Source organism: Mirounga leonina, unplaced genomic scaffold (genome assembly GCF_011800145.1).
Source record: "Mirounga leonina isolate KUSES-001 unplaced genomic scaffold, KU_Mleo_1.0 Mir_115, whole genome shotgun sequence".
Classification (NCBI taxonomy): domain Eukaryota; kingdom Metazoa; phylum Chordata; class Mammalia; order Carnivora; family Phocidae; genus Mirounga; species Mirounga leonina.
The window spans coordinates 36,758,067-36,773,414 of record NW_023270268.1 but is presented as its reverse complement, the minus strand read 5'-3'; the positions used below and the strand labels follow the sequence as shown (position 1 = coordinate 36,773,414).

The window sequence follows — 15,348 nt, the reverse complement described above, 5'->3', positions numbered from 1 at the left end:
AGGGTCTTATAGTCTCTAACTTATATAGCAAACCTATCATATCCCTTTGTTCTCAGAGCTTTATCAGCAGACTAACCTAAAAAGCCTAAAAGCGATCTGGTTCTTAAAAAGAATTTCTTTGGTATTATTTGCTCAAATAGAGAAATACCACTCCAAGTAGTAAGGTCTTTAGAAAGCCACTGTCAGGCAAAGAGATCTGTAAAACTGAAGAGTTTTAGGTGTTAGAGGACACAGACAATTCATTGGCAAGGTGGGACAGAGCCTTCCACCATTTGCTTTTGGAAAAAAATAAAGGAAACGGTCATGTCAATGTGTTGTCATGAATTGACTTTCTGGAGTTCTTACGAAAAAGAACTCTCGGAGAATCCTGTCTTCTGCGGATTTCTGGGGTTCGCGCTAAATCTATGCCAGCATTTCATCAGCACCACTGCACCTTCTTAGCTGGTTTCAGGGTGGGACTGGGTCAAAGGCAGTAACCTCACTGGCACTGCGTCCTGGCAATTTGACCAAAACCAGCCATGGGCCTGGCCCACCCTTCTCACTGCAGGGGAAGCTGACCTAGGAAAGGCTTAACCTGCCAAGTCGTCAGACCTGGCTCTGTTATAGTGGCAGTTACACAAAGAAAGGTGTTTGCAGTCTGAGCACGCGCACTCCTCTGCCTCGTGATGATCCCCTCAGAACTCCACCTGGCTGGGTCCATCTTACCATGCAGGTCTCCGCTTTTAAATGCCACCTCCTCAGGAAGGCCAATCATCCTACGGTGGCTTTCCTCCTCCCAACATATCGTTCTTGCCTTTTAAATTTTTATTTTAATTTTCTTCTTTGCACTTGTCTCCCTTAATTGTGTACACACTTATTTTTGAGTTCCCCCATCCCCGCCACTCCGCTACACTAGAGACAGGTCTCTAAGAAGCAGGCCCTGATCTCTCTTGCCCATTACTCTATTTCAGCCTTTGGAATATGCCCGGCATATAGTAGGTGCTCAATAAATGTGTCAAATATTTAATTACCAACAAAGCTGTTAAGAACAGCATTTCCCCTGGAAGGGAGCTGTTAGAATGAACCACATGGTTCCAGGAACTCAAAGGCTTAGCAGGATTTGGTATTAAAGATAAAGGAGCTAGATCTTCTTTTTTTTTAAATTTTATTTTATTATGTTATGTTAATCACCATACATTACATCATTAGTTTCTGATGTAGTGTTCCATGATTCATTGTTTGCATATAACACCCAGTGAGGAGCTAGATCTTTTTACTGATCCTTCTTCCCCTACCAACCAGCTCCAAAACAGGGTCTGGCTGCCAGTCTCTCTATGGGGGATCCACGGAAATGAATGAAGTAGATCAATGCAACTCTAGTGGCAAGAGATGCTATATTGGTATTCTTACTGAGTTAAGGCTCAGAAAAACATTTCCTATTCTCCAAAGAAAAAGAGTTGAGAATTGTAGACTATAAATCATTCAGGTAGGAAACCAGAGATTTGCTCATTTTGTTTTGGTGAGAACAAAGCAGTTGTTTGCACATTCTTTCTGTCGCACCTGCTCTGGCCTGCCCAGTATAAGCACCTTAGCCAAAAAGTGTAAATGGGTTAAGCCCAGCCTTTTAAACAATGAGAAGGGGTAGGTGCCATCTCTGCGATCATCGGGAAGTGTTTTTAGCTAGACTAGGACATCCAATAATAATTGCAAATGGGTACGTTTAGAAAAGCCTTGTGCCTTGTAAATATTTCTGTGAAATATGAAGGCAAAGCATTAAGGCGAAACACAACAAAGTAATAAATAATAATCATTCTTCCATTCTGTGGTCTATTTATTAGAATGACAACGGTACAATATACTTCCCAACGGTCTAATTTGGCTTTCAACCTCCTTGAATTGTGTTTAAAATTCTTTTAGGCAAGACCAAGAGCACCATAAATGAATAATGCCACAAAAAAAAAAAATCATTAGGTATGAAAATCTACAAGATGACGCAACCATGCTTGAGTTAACAATAAAAGGATCAACATTTTATAAAGAAGAAATACACTGTTGAATCTATCGGGCGTTCATTTTTGTGGTAAAACAATCGCATTGTATCCATCTAATCTTGTGATTAAGATTCAAATAGGTTCAAAATGATTGATTTGTACCGGCCTATCAAAACAGAAGACATTGTAGTTGTAATCTTTCTGAATAGCAATAGTGTCTTAATCACAAATGCCTGGCTCATTATTTGCTCAAGAGTGAATGACAATTAGCTTGATCCTCCTGCAACTGTTAATGCTACTGTTACTGAAATAAACAGGCAAGACTGAATCAGGTTTCCGACATTCCCCTTCAGTTTACGATCTTCTGATTGATGTTACGTTCAAAATGTACTTAGTCATTTTTAGTCACAAACAAGAAGGAAAATGGCCCCCCGAACAGCCCAAAAAAAAAAAAAAAAAAAAAAGAAGAAGAAAAGAAAAGGTGTTGCAGGAGGGATATTTCATGGCAAGCCCAAAGAACGAAATCACTATGGGATGAATCATGTTCTGATATCATTGAGCCAGAGAAAGACTCCAAGCAAAATATTCAAGTTGGCCTCAAAACAACACAACAACAACAGCAGCAACAAACCTTTAGCCCATAAGAGGTTTGACTTTACACACGGTACTTTGGAACATTAGACCAACTGCTAGAATAAAGCAGCTATTTACACAGATGGTTCTGAGTCTCGATATTCTTCACATCGGAGCAAACCTCATAGAGGTTTCAGGTTTGCCAGTATCTTCCTCTGAGCACATCTACAAAGACGTTCCCACAAAGGCTCCATGTGCACTTCTCATTGGGGGGGTGGGCTTGGGTTTGGGTCCTTCTCTACCGAGAGCTCTGAGGTTACCGATGGAGGGATCAGGGAAAACAAGAGCACAAGCATTTTCTGATTCTCAGAATTTCTGAGATGCCTTTTGTTTCAGGGGCGCTGGTGAACCAGTGATAATGAAACTACACCTCTGTACACAAACCTTGACCAGCATTCTGGGGCATGTTACAAAGAAAACCTTAATTTTGAAAGTACTGAGCACAAATGAGGAAGAAAAAAGCTCTCCCTGTGCAAGCTTTCTCTATAAGTGTAGAAATATGGCTTAATTTTTAAGGCTTGAAGACCGCATTTAAAAACGTCTAAAACCAGTCCAGACTCTATATGAGAGGAAAAAGAACTGTACAATTTTCATTAACCATTTGTTTCTTTTTTTAAGACAATCCTTTGCATATCTGCTATTGCATTTTTAAGCAAGATTTGGTTACCAAGGAAACAGGTTCTGGCCCAGTGTTAATTTGAAACTAAAATATATTTCGGAAGTTAAGCTCAAAGGAAAGAGCCCATGAAATTATTTTGAAAAGTGCCAGAATTTGGTACTTACAGAACCACAGCTGTATGATCTGCAATGAACCATTCTAGGGACTCTTTTTCATTCAGTGAAGCTCTTTTTCTTCTAATAGGGCCATCTACATTTAATACTCCCCCCTTCAAAAATTGTAACTCCTCATCTCTCCGGATAATAGATATACAAATAGCATATTTATTCTTCTATATTATCTAAAATTGATTTTGGAAGCATGTAAGTTTTTATTTCCATCTTTCATACAACACGTTTAAAGACCGCTTCTTAAAATTTAAATATTTTAAATGTTTCTTATTAAGCTTGTTTGCGCTCTTTGAAATTATCTCAAGAAACCCATTTATTTTTAGTTTCAAGCTAAAATGGAGCTGAATCAACAGACTTTTCAAAAAATTCTTTTGTTGTCTAATGGCGCCACACCTATCATATATATGATTTTTTAAAAAGGAATCATCTCACTATTATAGCAGAATCATTTTGTGAGTTTATCAAAGCTATATATTTATATAGTATCTGAATAGGAAAGCCTATCCAATTTAATGCCCTCCCTCCAAAAAATTACAGCTGTCTTATTTAATGTTTGTTCCAAAAGTCATATTTTAATCCATCTACAATTCTTGCTGCATGGCTCAAAAAAATCTATAAAACATGCAAATTTCGACCTACCTGTATGTATCACTTAATGCAGTGCTAGCATGACAAGACACTCAGCCATTTTTATGTAAAGCGATGGAGACCAACTGATTTCTCCGTCTTCTTGCTCACAAGTTTTAGATGCAATTGTCACACACACACAAAATCATACGCAGAACAGCTTGAATGTACTGTGATCACGAGAACTGAATTTATCAACAGGAAAACAGGATTGAAAAAAAGAAGTTTCTCATCCAAGGTTTCTCTGAGGCTGCAACCAAGGAGGTGGTGTGTTGAATTTTTTTTCCCTTCCTCCTCTGAGAGTTCAAAGCCCGGAGCTGACCACTGCAAAGGCCACTGTCACATTTGCTGAAAATCAAACCACTGATACCAGCACTGAAAATACAAATTTGAGAACCAAGTTGTTTGCACACCATGGAGTGCATAAGAGTTAAAAATAGATTCCACCTTGCCTCCTACCTGCATAATAAATATGTAAGTTTCAAGTGTTTAATTTGATATTCACATTAATTAACAATACAACATACATTATTTAAAAGACAGCAAATGCAAGAAGAAAGGAGAGACACCATCTGGTAGCAGAGTTTTGTTGTTGTTTTTGTTTTTAGGGTTTTTTTTTTTTTTTGGCTTTGTTAAAAAAAAAAAAAAGGTAAAATCCTATTTTGAACGTGATGAAAAGCAAACATCCAGAGGCAAATGAATCGGAACTGAAAGGTGATGTTGAAATATCTAAGGCTGTAATGAGGCAAAAACAAGTCTTCGCTACCAGATGATATGGCATACCGAGCATTTACATACTCACATCTGAAATACTAGGCAACGTGTAATGAATTCTATACACAGCATGCACACACAGCAAAAGCACGGCTAATCCTGCCTGCCATCTTAGGCTCGCAGAAGCAAGATACGCACTGCATGCAGCACACGAGCACTGGGGAAGGAGGAGGCAAGGGACAGCTCACCTTAAATGCAGTATCTGATTAATGTTGTAAGTGACATTGCATATCAGCCTCAGAGTCTTGGTTCAACTGGGTAGGAGGGAACAAAGAAAAATGTCATCAACTGGTGATGCAAGATGAGCCCAATCACTAAACACTGTTTAGCAAACTCCAAATTCTGCAACCAGACAGTAGAAGGCATTTCATACACTTAAGCAGAGCTGCTGCACAATGAATGTGTCCTTTTGCTTCTGAGAATCAAACAATCCTTTTGCTAATGAAGAAAATAAGCTGGAATGAATACTGTCATATCTTCTTGAAGAAAGCTTTCAATACAGTATGTATCTGGTTTGGGATGCATTTTGTAGACGATTAATTTCATAGAATTGCTAACAACAACAACAACAAAACAAAAAACAGTTAGCTATTGTAAAGTAAAAAATAATATTATATAGGGTATAGCTTTTCTAGATTATTTTTCAGATCCTAAATGATGCCGGCAGGCTTGTAGAAGAATGCATGATCGGGCTGTCTGTATCCGTGCTATCACCTCTAACCACAAGCCGTGTAAATGTATCCTGCTAAATGTATCTGCAGTACAGAATGCCAGATACCTTCTCAGTTGCAATTGTATTAAAATGTGAATGAATTTGCTTAAACTTAGAAGCAAATAAAATCAGTACAGAAAAATAAATTTATGCTGAATTCCTTTGGATGTATAGCTGACCATCGTGAACGACAAAAGCTATCCTTAGGATACTGACCTAAATAATGTTACGACTTGCAGCAGCGTACTTACCGCGCTTGCTCAGAACATAGAACATGCAAAATGATTTTTCTCCTCCCTCCCTCTCCAAAAGCTATATTGTAAAGTAACAAGGCATTAACAGGAATATCAAAAGGCTGTATGTATATACATAGTACATGCTTTAAGAGAAGAACTGGTGTGTGCTGAAATGCAATGTTTCTTTGTTTTACTTTGAGGCTTATCTTAGCTATGCTTGCACGATGACATTGACATCATGGAGGTCAGGGCTGACACTGGGGTGCCATCCGTTTTATGAGTGAAATGTTTTCCGAAAATTAAATCTCATCTACTCAAACACCAAATTTCATGTCTTCTTCAATACCACCTCCCTACCCCCGCTGCTTAAGATTGATGAGATCTAGTTTGGCTCTGTGTAATAAATTGGAATTGCCTTCTGTAGAGAGTCCAATACATAATTGTAGGAATTAATTTTTTTAAACAAAAAAACCTTCAAGAATTCTTATGCATCCCCTTTCAATCCTTCCTATCAATACACACACACACACACAATTGAAGCTCAAATTGCAATGAAATGTTTAACATGTGGAACAAAAAATGTGGAAAGAGCTGCTTATTCAGGATTTTGAAGAAATGCCTAATAAGCAAATACTGTTTTGCTACAGAACCAGTGTCACCATGTCCCCGAAGAGAGGAAAACAGCATAGCTTGCTAGAAAAATTTCCTCCAGAAACTGCCGGCAGGTAAAAAACAGAAAAGCATTTCATTTACCATGCTGTATAAAACAAGAAGTCTTTTATTTTTAAGGAAATAGAGCAGATTCTTTTCCACTTTCTTCAGCTACAAAGAAACCATACCCACCCCCACCCTTAGATCCTGGATGTAAGCCAACATTTTTATAAAATGCTATGAGCCTGATTTTGAATATATATTTACATTTTTCTTCTTACCTCTCCAAAGTCTTTAATTGCCTTGTTGTATCACTGAATACACGAATGTTAATTAATTTTAACACGTGCAAAAATGAATTAATATTTTCTGGGGTTGCTAGTTTCCCAGCGCCTCCATCTTCCATGAGGACTGGCTAAAAATAGTCAGGTTAGCAAAAACATTCAATTTCCCCAGAATTTTTTTAAGGGAGAAAATGTATTCGAACATCTTAACTTAGGTACTAGGTTTCACAACCAGATCTTTTGTTTCTAGCTTTCATGCTATCTCCTTCCCCCAAATCCAAGTGATTTTCAGCTCAGTGTGTGGGAAGCACCAGCCCACCTCTATCCCATGTACTTAGTCTCTGGCTTGCGTTGTCCAGATGGGCAGTCATACCTGAACCACGCCGAATCCTCTTCTCTCTTTGGAACACATCTCTCCCCCACAACTACTTCAGAAATAAACGTGGCTCTAACGGAAACAGTAGCTCCTGGTCTAACACCAATGGTGGAACCATCTCCCCCACCCCCACAACATTGCTCTACGAGCTCTGGTTAGCACTGACAGCGACAGAAAATTAGAATGCAGTGTCCTTAGGCTAATTCCTCCTTTTTACCATGGGGGTCAAAAATTAGAGAGACTATCAGGCTGAGTTACAAGGTTCCAATTTAATACACGGTCATCTATAGGGAAGGGTCCTTAGGGTGGGGTCAGAGGAGGTTGAAGTGAACACCCAGGCATTTGAGGCTATTAGTGTCTGTTCAGATATTCCCCACTAACAACATCTGACAATCATGTGAAGATACTCACAAATTACTATCATGTAGGCTAAATAGACACGATGTGGAATCAACACTGACCACGTAGAACTAAGTCGCTGCCTCCTCTGCCTGGGATAATAAATGACAGTGACAAGGACAGTAATCCATATCAGATACTCATGAGATGAGTGAACAGTGTTATGTCCTCACAGGGACAGGGTGGTGAATGTGGTCATGTCCCCTACTGATATTCTTAAACCTGGTGCCAAGGCAAGCGGTTTCCAAACCTCGCAGTGGGTTCTCTGTCCACCCTCTGTCAAAATGAGCCTAAAAGCCATGTATCGGTTTATTTTGTGATGTTCTAAAAGTGCTCAATGAGCAAACTTGGCCCGTTTACCAAACCTGCTTGTGTTAAATTTAAACGGCAGTTGAAAGCATTCAGATAGATGAGCTTGTTTAGGCAGACATTCTCGACTAGTAAATCCTGTTTTGCCCTTAAAAAAAACAAAACAAAAACAAAAAACCATGCTCATGCCTGAATTACTTAGGCTTTGTCATGATTACAAGTGGCAAGGGTATGCATTTGCTTATGATTTTTAAAAATTGCATGCTACTCATCAACCTCCTCAGGGCATATACACAAACATTAATTTAAAAGACAAATCCCTTTTTCATGATAAAAATTGTAACCTGTTTCTGCCACTTTGAGGAGTCAAGTATAAGGAAACCTAAATAATCTGACAGGAGCAGGCTAGAGAAGTACAGAGGCAGCAATGAGGGGTATGTCTTTCACTTTGATTAACACTCTTCCTTGCTCACAGTCTTGTTGCTCTGCAGTCTGAGCTCATTTTATTTTCAGTCCTGTGGGTTAAAGTTAAATTGCATGGCTTATGCAAGGTACATAATTCAAGTATGAACAAAGCTTGACTCTGTATGTTTAAAAAAAGAGTAAAGTCAGGGCACTGAGTCCCAGAGGAATCGTTGGTTTATAAACATTTCGACTGGTTTGCACATTTCTTTACTCCATTCACTGCATTAAAAATTACAGCTGGTTTCCATTTACACCTAATATGGACATTCAACAGTTGTGGGTAAATTTGTTATCAGGTTAGGCCATTCTAATCTAAATTTTTACAAATGAAATTTCGGCAAATATAACGTTTTTGTTTAAATTCTTAGAATTGAGATGTTTGGAAAATTTTACGTGGTTATTACATCTGTCTATAATGAATGTAGTTAGCCCTGGAAATGACGTGGTGACTTAATTTATCAATGACTAAAAATGACTTTGGATGATATTTTAACTTAAATTTTTTGGAAAGTCCAATGCTATTTTGAACATCTACATCTTGCCTAGAGAGCTAGGCGGGAACTTCTGCTTTCTACCTTGGTCAGAGCTAAGGCTATAATAGTAACCATTTATTGAGACCCTACTACATACTCAATATTTTGGCTGTTATATTATTTAATTCTAACCCAATAATCCTTCAAGGTGAGCATTAGTTATCGTCAACTTTGGGTGAGGAACTAATTGGTATTTCTCATCACATAGTATATAGCAGAGTTAGGATTCAAACCTAAGTCTGACCAATGCCAAAGTCTAGATCTTTCCACCGATCCTCAGAGGATAAAACCTCCTCCATCCACATTCTGCCCTAATGTAGGAATCTTCTTCTTGTGCAGAAGCCCTGGTAGAAGGGATCCCCACTCCCCAAGTTAGCTAGGACTAACTTGGTTCACATGAACCAGCCTTAAACTCGCAGGCCCTGGGCATTGTGGGTACCTAGGATGCCACCAACTGGAGACAGGCTAGGCCAGCAGGTGGAAAAGATAATAGAGGAGGAATCCATTAGACTATGTTGAAAAGTTAAGAGTAGAAAGCAGATTAATAACTTGGATCAGAGATTTGTTGTAATTTGGAAATGTTTTATGAGGTGAAAGAAGTGGAAAACTTACATTTCCATCTGAGCAAAATGGAAAAGCTTACATTCCACCAGGTGTCTTTTCCTGTTACAGGTGAGGAAGCTGAGGCTGAGAGGGATCTGGTCATTTGCCCAAGATCACACATTTAATAAGTGAGTTTGCCCATTTCCTGTATTAAAATGTATATCTTGTTCCCTTTTATACCTAACATACTCAGAATTTGTGAGTAAATTTTATCAGGTTGTTAGACTATTCTAATCTAAATTTTTTTTTAAAATTTATTTATTTGACAGAGAGAGACACAGCGAAAGAGGAAACACAAGCAGGGGGAGAGGGAGAGGGAGAAGCAGACTCCCAGCTGAGCAGGGAGCCTGATGCGGGGCTCGATCCCAGGACCCTGGGATCATGACCTGAGCCGAAGGCAGACGCTTAACGACTGAGCCACCCAGGAGCCCGACTATTCTAATCTAAATTATCAGTTAAAGAAAAATCAGTGTAACAATCAAGACTGACCTGGTTTCCATTCACAAATAACATTTTTGTCCTGAACAGATAAACTAAGTTGGTATTATGAGTTCCTTCCCCAACATATATTAAAAACCGACTTTTTGGGCGCCTGGGTGGCTCAGTTGGTTAAGCGACTGCCTTCGGCTCAGGTCATGATCCTGGAGTCCCTGGATCGAGTCCCGCATCGGGCTCCCTGCTCGGCGGGGAGTCTGCTTCTCCATCTGGCCCTCCCCCTCTCATGTGCTCTCTCTCATTCTCTCTCTCTCAAATAAATAGATAAAATCTTTAAAAAAAAAAAAAACCGACTTTTTAAAAGCCTAACTTCTGAGTAAGACATTTTTCCTCACCCGTGGTTAATTTTTCAAATGTACCATTTTAGTGATTAACTCTCTCTGTTAGCATCTTACATTTTGCCCCCAAGATCCCTTCCAGCTCTGAACAGTTTGTGATTCTAAAAAATCCAGCCTAGCTTGCTTTTTAGGTCGGTTAGGCCAAGAGCTGGACTCCAAGTCTCCTGCCTCCTGGTTATGTGGCCAGCTGACTATCTTGCTCATTGGCAGTAATTTTATATGCCAACCAGATGGCTCTCAAACGGGGCTTTCTAATCAGCTCCACTCTGCCTGGGAATACGAGAGGAGGATTATGTTCCTCGGTACTCAGGAGGCAGTAGAGTGAATGGTTGATGGATGGACAGGACTGAGGAATCTGAACTCTGGGAAGCCTCTAATTCTTAGACACGAGCTGTCTCACTCCTATCCATTAGCATCTGTGTAAGAATGGGAAAGGACTATATATTTGATGGCAAGGACGAGGCAGCAAACCTTGGGGACCACACTGAGGTTACCCTCCAGGAAAGAGCTGGAGGAAGAAGGGAAATGTGCACCATGTGCTTTTCAACAGAGAAAAGATGGTAAGTGACTTAGGGCTGCCAAGGAGACTCTGGTGGACCACGTCTGCTCCACTGTAACCCAACTCAGACTCTCCTGTGAGAATATCCTCAACAGGTCTCACCACCATTTCGGTATCACTACTTCAACTTTAGCAACAGAATCGTTCCTGCTTTTATTTCTCAGTGCATTTGTAATATGGCACTAATAAAGCCCTCGTGAGCACATGGAGATCAAGAGCATTCCTGCATCCCTAGTCACACATTCATCTGTGGCCACAACTGCTTGCCGCTTCCCAAGTGGAGAGCAAGTAGAACAAGGTTTTACTAGATCCTGCATTTGCAAAACACATATTCAGCAACATGGTGGAGTTTCTTCTTTCTAGAGAGATTGGCAAGTAGGGTGAAGGGGTGGGGTGGGGATGTAAATCAAAGTGGAGGAGAAAGAACTCTTACAGATTGGTAAAAGCTACCCTATGTGAGAGAACATAATCCTCTCCTGATAGTCTTTCATCCTGGGCAACAAATACTCCAAGACTCAACCTGGGAACAAAGTCACTGGCTTTCTCTTCTCTCAGATAAATGACACAGCTCTAGAGAGGCCATAACAGTGCACCTCATCTCACCAGAGCAGCTTAACAAACCTCAGTGAATCTTCACTTCCTTTGGACTGAAGATAAAAGCAGAATAAGTTTTTGTTGTATTGAATTATCTACCTTTATTCATGTCTCTGGCTTGCTTCCTGCAAGATCTGTGTATCTCCCCCGGCACCTAGAGCACCATCTGGTGCCATGGAGAGGGCTCATGTGGGTCTGCTTTTCACTGACCAACACCAAACTGGGAGTCCGTTCTCTGCTCTCCCCACTACCAGTGGAATCTTTAGCTTTGTCTCATGAAGCCACTTCCTAAAATAGGAGAACTTGCTCCATGAACTAAGGAGTGGAACTGGGGACTGAAAATACCTATGGAAGTCTTTCAAGTACTTAATCATTTGTTTACCAAGGGCGGCCACAAGTTCTCTGGCAAGTGGATCACAGGCTTTATTTAAATCTGTCCCTCCTACAACAGGGAAAGGGGAGACAGAAATATGAGTGGTCTGACAGCAACACCACTGCCTCCAGAATGGGCCTCAACATTTCCTTGGCCCTTGGTGTCAGCGTACGTTTCATAGAACTATAGGATGGGGAGGCACTTTGCAGGATGCCATCAACCCTTTCTTGAAGGTGAAGAAAATCAGGTTCAAAGACAGTATTATATCTGAAGACCTCGAGCAACCAGGATAAAAGCCCTATTAATTTCTAGGGTTCTGCTCTTCGTAATGCAATAGACTGGCTCAATTAATAAAAAAAATTCCAAGCTTTCATGTAAGTAGGTATTTAATAAATGGTTATAGAATAAGCGAATTAATGAATAGATTCCAGTAACAGGGCTCATAACTTGCTTCTCAATTCCTCTCAGAAGAAAATGTTATAGTATACTTGTTTAAATTTTTTAAGCTCAAGTAAGTGTAATTTTAAGCAAAACAGTAAATATTGGCCAAAATATCACCCAAGACCAAGTGTCACTTGAGAAGTATCAGAGAAGGAGGCTTGATTGCTATTTAAGTCAATCAGATTAAGTTTAGCTAGCTGAAGTCGCTAGCTTTATCCTATTTGGTTTGCAAAAAGAAATCTCATGAGTTAGCATGAACAGCTAAAAATAAGTTGCAGGTTTCATTTTCCATTGTTCAGTGTGGTTTTGAAACCAAAAGGTGCAAAGCTAGGAGATTCATCAACGCCTACTGAAAATCAACAATTCAAACTGTCACCTTTCTAGCACACTGTCCTGATCTATAGTCCCCCCACCAGGCCCAAGAACGGTGCACCTATGTCCTTTCTCACTGCGGGCCCTTGAGATGAATCCCTGCAATAACACATGGCAGGAAATTGGGGGCTGAAGCCAGTCCTGAGGGACAGTGTCTTATGTGTGAGTGTCTCGTCATATCCGGACAGGATGCCACGTAATCGGCCCCATACGCTCAGCTTCCATCTTCGGTGATGCTGGGGACCCCTCTGTAAAGCAAGGGAGTAAATAATGCTAGAATTTCATGAAGACGGGGCCCTCAAGGTAGTGAGCACAGCGAGGACCCCTTGACGTAGCACATGGCCTTGTGCAATTCCATACTGCAAACCCAGGCGGCTCACCATAAGTTTAATTTCAAAACTGTCCTTTCCAATGCCCAAATTGGCAAAAAGGTGTTCGACAGAAGCGTAAATGCTTCAGAGGGAAGGCAGCAGTCTCCCGCTGTAGTATTCAGCTGTGGTACAAGGCTTGGGAGAGCAGTGCGGCTGTAAGCAAGCCCTCAGCTGAATGAGATTGAAAGGGGGCAAGGAAGGGTTAATCTCCTTCCATTAGAGGAGGGGCCATTTGGCGAAGGTGAAGAGAATAATCTGTATGAAGAGCAGAGAAGACAAAGAGCCATTCCAGAAAAGGAATCACTGTGCAGGGGTGAGAAGGAGGATTTGTCCTAGATTTTCACCGTGAGACCATTTCTTAGATCTCTGAGTCTTTACCTCGCTTTGAAGTTACAAGTCTCAGGGAGGGGAAAGGGGGCATATTCACACTCAGTGCTGGAATACTTGAGCTTTGATTCCATCTGAGATGGGCTGTCTCTGAAAAGCAGAGGTCGAGGTCGTAGAAGCCTACTCATAAATTAGAAAGTGGCAAAATAAACAATAGGAGTTCCTCATAAAAGAGAGGCCAGCCACTGAATACCCCTTTCTTGAGGTAGAGAACACCCCTCTCTTTTTTTAAACTTGAAGTTTTTAGAAGTTGCTTTTAATGACATTTTTGGAAATAGTTTAGGAGTCACAAAAAGTTGCAAAAATAGGACAGTAACTATATAACTTCATCCAGCTTCCCCCAATGAGAGTATCTTACACCAGTGCAGCACATTGTCTAAAGCAAGAAACTGACATTGGTGCAATATTATTAACTCAGGTGTGGCCCTTATTTGGGTTTCACCAGTTTTTACCTGCTGTGTGTGTGTGTGTGTGTGCAGTTCTATGAAATCTTATCACATGTATAGACTGGAGTAGCCATCATCACAACCAAGATAGAGAACTATTCCATCACCACAAAGAAATCCAATGCTAACCCTCTTAGAGTCATACCTCCCTCCAGCACTAACCTCTGGTACTGATCTAGTCTCAATCACTATAATTTTGTCTCTTTGAGAATATTATAAATGGAATCATACAGTATGTAAGCCTTTGAGATTGGCATTCTTTCACCCAGCATAATACCTTTAGATCCATTCAAGGTATATGTAAAGAGTGTGCGGCTTTCTATTGCTGAATAGAATTTCATGGTATGGATGTACCACAGTTTTGTTATCCATTCTCCCCTTGAGGGATGTCTCGCTGGTTTCCTGGTTTAAGCTACTAGAAATAAAACTGCTGGGCGCCTGGGTGGCTCAGATGGTTAAGCGTCTGCCTTCGGCTCAGGTCATGATCCCAGGGTCCTGGGATCGAGTCCCGCATCGGGCTCCCTGCTCCTTGGGAGCCTGCTTCTCTCTCTCTGTCTCTCATGAATAAATAAATAAAATCTTAAAAAAAAAAAAAGAAATAAAACTGCTATGAATATTGATATACGGCCTTTTGTGTGAGCATAAGTTTTCATTTCTCGTGTAAACACCCAGGAGTAGGTCTGTATGGTAAATGTATGTTTAACTTCATAAGAAAGTGTCAAACTCTTTTCCAGAGTGGCTACACCATTTATGTTCCCACCAGCAGTGCATAAGCAATCCAATTGTTCCATATCTTTGCCAGCATATGGGAACATCAGTATTTGTCATTTGAGCCATTCTGATAGATGTGTAGGGATTCCTTTTGCTGGTCCAGTCAAGATGGCAGTCAAGGAGGGGGTGGGGTGGCTTCAGATATCTCTCACTGTTCCAGCTTTCTTAATACTTGTCTACACAGCAGTTTGAGCTGTCTGGCATTTCAATGGTGGAAAATGGGGCTCTTCATACTCGGTGAGTCTTTAGGTTTGTCCAGTTGCTCCTGACTGCAATAGTGGGACATCACTATCTGGGGACGCTGGGCTTCTTTGAGGCAGTACCTCTTGGCCCGACAGGCAGACTTGGTACCAGTGTCACTCTCTCAGGAGGTGATATGAAAGCCATGATAAGACTGCAATGGAGCAGAGACAGAATTTGCCTGGGCCAGGGTTGTTCAGCAGCTTTGGACAGAGACTGTGTGAATGCTTTTTATTCCTAAAGTTAGCTACTCATTAGCAAGGTGTGTGGGGAGTGCACATGGAGTCAGCATAGAGGGGGAAGAATGGGATCACCAGTGGCACTTGTCAGATCACAGGCCCCACTGACCACTTTCTGCCCCTGGACTCCCTACTCTGTTTATCATCTAGGATTCACCAGCAGCATGTGGACACCTTGTCTGGGTGTCACAGAACTCCAACATTTACCTCCTGGGGGTTAGATCGGGAGGCACTGCTGTCACCACCACATGGACCCTCTTGGCCTAGGGATCCAGGTCTTGTCAGTAATTAGAACTCTATCTAAGTATCAGGAGGTGCCTCAGCCAAGGAAATTGTAAAGGATCCCAGGGAGATGGGCTTT

At 40.9% G+C, this 15,348-nt stretch overlaps 1 protein-coding gene across 4 annotated transcripts in view; it reads right to left on the bottom strand.

Moving 5' to 3' along the window:
* ZBTB38 (zinc finger and BTB domain containing 38) overlaps positions 1-15,348 on the bottom strand; it is a 127,064-nt gene that overhangs the window by 56,415 nt on the left and 55,301 nt on the right. For 3 of the 4 annotated variants that reach the window (XM_034995973.1, XM_034995964.1, XM_034995957.1), the window contains one exon: positions 4,982-5,047. The exons of the other annotated variant lie outside the window; for it this stretch is intronic. The gene's annotated coding sequence lies outside the window, so the exon portion shown is untranslated. The remainder of the gene's footprint in view (positions 1-4,981; positions 5,048-15,348) is intronic. 4 annotated transcript variants of the gene reach the window in all.